This window comes from Cyprinodon variegatus, unplaced genomic scaffold (assembly GCF_000732505.1).
Source record: "Cyprinodon variegatus isolate N-32 unplaced genomic scaffold, C_variegatus-1.0 Scaffold93, whole genome shotgun sequence".
NCBI classification, from domain to species: Eukaryota; Metazoa; Chordata; class Actinopteri; order Cyprinodontiformes; family Cyprinodontidae; genus Cyprinodon; species Cyprinodon variegatus.
Window position 1 is genome coordinate 281,612 of NW_015150546.1, and position 3,872 is coordinate 285,483.

Genomic DNA, 3,872 nt, shown 5'->3' on the forward strand with positions numbered 1-3,872 from the left:
TGTAAACAAACCTCATCACTTGAGAAGGTAGGTGATGCGGACGTCGTGGAAGACATTTTGTCCCGTAACGCTCGCCATACTGTTGGGGGGGAGAAGCGGTGGGGAGAGATGTTCATGTTGCTGCAGTCTGCAGTCTGATCGCTAGATGTCGCTAAAAGTTACACACTGTAGCTTTAAGAATGTTACAGGCTTACAGGATTTATCACTATTTATTCTGTATTTATTTTGATGACCATTGCTTTTCATGTTTTATCTTGATCAGATTATATTTGAGACGATTGAAGCTGCGTAAGAACGACTCTTTAACTTGATGAGGCTGCTGGGTTTTTTTTTTCTTCCGTAAATGTTTTGATATTTTACTATTTAAAAGTCATACATGTGATGCGGAACTCATTCTAAAGGAATAAGTGTTGTAATTTATTATCATTAGTCGCTAAAGATTTTTACACAAAAACATGCATAAATTAATTTGTTTGCATTTTCTTGGACTATTTTTTCCTTTAGACCTTTCTTTCCAAGTATTTATATTTTTTGTCACTTTATACTCATGCAGTATAATGGAGTCACAAAGTGCTTTATCATTTTTTTGGAAGTATTTCTTTATGTTCATTTTAGGATCTTATGGTTTTGTTGCATTCATTTGGTTCTGTGTTGTTTTTGATCCTTTGTTTTGCTAGAGGGATGCCTCTCTAAGCATTAAAGCAATTTAGCTTAGTAAAATAATTAAATTGATATGTTATTACTTTTATTTTTGGGAGGGGGGGCTGTATGAATGTTTGGATTCATAAATATTCCTCCATCCATGGGTGTGTTGATGCATGAATCACGCTTATTCTGACTAAAGTGTTGATGTTGGAGATGTTGTAGTAAAGAGTACAGTATTTTTAAATGCTGAAAATGACAAGATATGAAAAATTATATAGATGTTTACAAAGACCAAACTTTTCTGTTTTCTCTCTCTTTTTTTTTTTTCTTAAAAGTGAAATAAAACCTGACTGGATAATGTTAAAATGCATGTCTGCTTCTTTTTATTACATGATAAAATGCAAAGTTACACCTTAAATCATCTCATTTTTGCCTACGTGTTACCAATTCGACCTAACCTAAATATATTTTATAAATCTATACTTACATTTTTTTTATTGAGTAGTTTTTATATTTTGATGAATTATGGAGATCAGTTCTTGTAGAAATTTTCAGATTTACCATAATTCTGTTTTATTTAACCAACATACTGTATTACTATATGTACTGTAAGACCTCTCATTGAGGCTCTTTGGTTTTATGCTTGTCCCCAAACAAAATTATCCTTCAGAAATTTGGCATCTTACAGTTAAAACTTTAGTCTGATTTATTGAAATGTGATTTCATATTTAAGATTAAATCATTCTGTAATATTTGGTTGGGAGCCATTGGGGTGGTAAATATCTGAAGCATTTATTGGATGGCTTTTTATACACATTTAGTAAATCCACACTGTGGAGGGAAAGGTTGCTAGAAGTTTGAAAAACTCACATGTACAAAAACAGAAAACAAACCTGACACCTAACCACTTGCACTATTGGCCAAAAGCACCTCAACCACACCAAGGGATTTACTCTCTGTGAACTTTTTGGACTGGGTTTCTCTCTTCAAGACAGCAAAGGCTGGTGTTTTCTGCTTACTTTTTAAAACAGATCCAGTTAAGGGCAGATTAGACCAAAAGTTTTAACTTTTCTTAGTGCATATGTGAGGCTTCATGTGGCTGCATCCTCCTCCTGTTTCATTTCTTTGCCAATAATAGAGTAGCAGCTGTTATTCTCAGAGCGACTGGTAAGACAGGTCTACATCCTCTGCTGGAGGAGAACAGGAATCAGTTTAAACACCACAGACCTGAGGGAAATGTGAAAAAAAGGAAAAGAAAAAAGCAGGCTTGGTTTAAATTCTTAACAGTGTGTTAAAAGTGTATTAGGGGAGGTGGAGAAAGAAAAAACATGGAAATAAATGTGGTTAAATGTTCACCAGAAGGAAAGAACGAACCAAAGAAGAAGGAATAAGTGATGGAGCTGAAGCTGGAACAAATTTATCCTCTGGGATAAAGCCGACAGAAAGTGACTCGCTACACTGATAGCCTCATCTCTCATGAGCCCAGATTTCTGCCTTCATGCATAAACGCTTCTGACACTTTTTAGTTGGTTAATTGGCTTTGTAGTCTTACAGACAACTTCTTATTAGCATTCAGCAAACAGGCCAGTGTTTCTTCCCGACTTTTTGTAGAGAAGGCAGATTTCAGGCATGAAAGAAAACAAAGGAGGGAGAGAGGCTTTTATCACTTTGTGTCGAATGAAACATAAATGCTGCAATTTTATCTGTCATCTCATTTTGACAAAAAGCCTTCTGAAATGGCGGAATTTTGTTTACAGAACAAAATCGAGGCAATCATGGCAAAGCATAAAAAGACATGTAAATCTCTTTTATAATAATTTGTCTGGTTAATTTTTGCATTTTTACAGTAGCAACTTTATATACACTCATATCAGCATAAATGAGTTTCATTCCCAACTTCTAGTCTTCCTATCTTATGCCTTTAATCGTTTGGTCTTTAAGATCGGCAAGCAGAGCCATTTAAGCGAAAACAGCAAACATTGAGATAAAGTTAATCCAATGAGATGTCATAAAAATGCATCACCTCAACCCTAAACTTTAATATAACTAACACTAGGCACCTCTCTGGGCCCAACATCCCCCAGATGATGGAAATAGAAATGAATATACAGACCCTGGTACAGTAGAAAGGATGTCTTTTTAAATGTCTGTTTTCAGGAAGTGACAGTTAAACCTTTGCCATTCACAGACATTCAGCACATGTCACGCATGTTAGCTATTGTCCCAGCTTATCTGGGTCTGGGATGCTTAAAGGCAGGAAACAAAACTAAAAAGAAACTTTATGCAATCTAAAAAGTCTACAAGCATGCATGGTGTGGGGGATTCCTGTAGAGTCAATGAGTCGATGCAATCTGCTGGTTTTCCTTACATAGAAAACTCTGAACCAATCTGACTGTATGATCTGCTTGAATTGTCTCTGTAATTACATGTGCTGTGAATTGGCGCTATATAAATAAATAGAATTGAATTAAAATAAAACAAAATCATAAAAGAAACTGCAGAGTGTTTGAACAACAGAACAGAGGGAAAATGTTTCACAGCTCTTTGGACATCTAAGATCGTCAATGCATGTCAGTGGAGAAAAATTATGCAACATTAACATTCCTCAGTGAGGATAATGTGTAGTGCTTCTAGAATAGAAATCAACAAATACAAAAGTCTGTCTGTCCAGATATACTAAAAAAAAATGATGTAGAGGAAATTAAATCCACAAGAAGCAAAATATCCTGTATTGTTCTCAGGTTAGAACAAAGACGATCCATAAAGCTTGCTTCTCTAAAATGTTTTCCTCTGCGCCCGCACTAACAGCCTTAAAGTAAATAACAGTAAAAGGTCCAATAAGAACAAGTTTTTCAAAATGTAAATCTCTTTTTTTTAAGGTTATACCCAAGTGTATTTCTGAAACGAAACTTGATCAATTTAAACAAGAGCCAATCAAACTGGTGTAAAAGTATTTTAAATATTCTCTTCATTGCTTAAACTTTCTTTGGTAATTAAACAGTCTGTTGCAGTGACTTTGTTTCATAAACTTGTCTTTCAAGTAATTCATATATAATAATCTGATGCATTTTGCTGTGTGCCATGCACGAATTTCAACCAAATAGGTAAAATGCATGAGTGAAGAGGTGCAATCTGCTCTATTGCACAATTTTAGACAGATGTTCCTTTGCATGTTGTATAACAATTCATCATGTGTAAACTCTTGTTTGTACACAATTTTTCAGTGA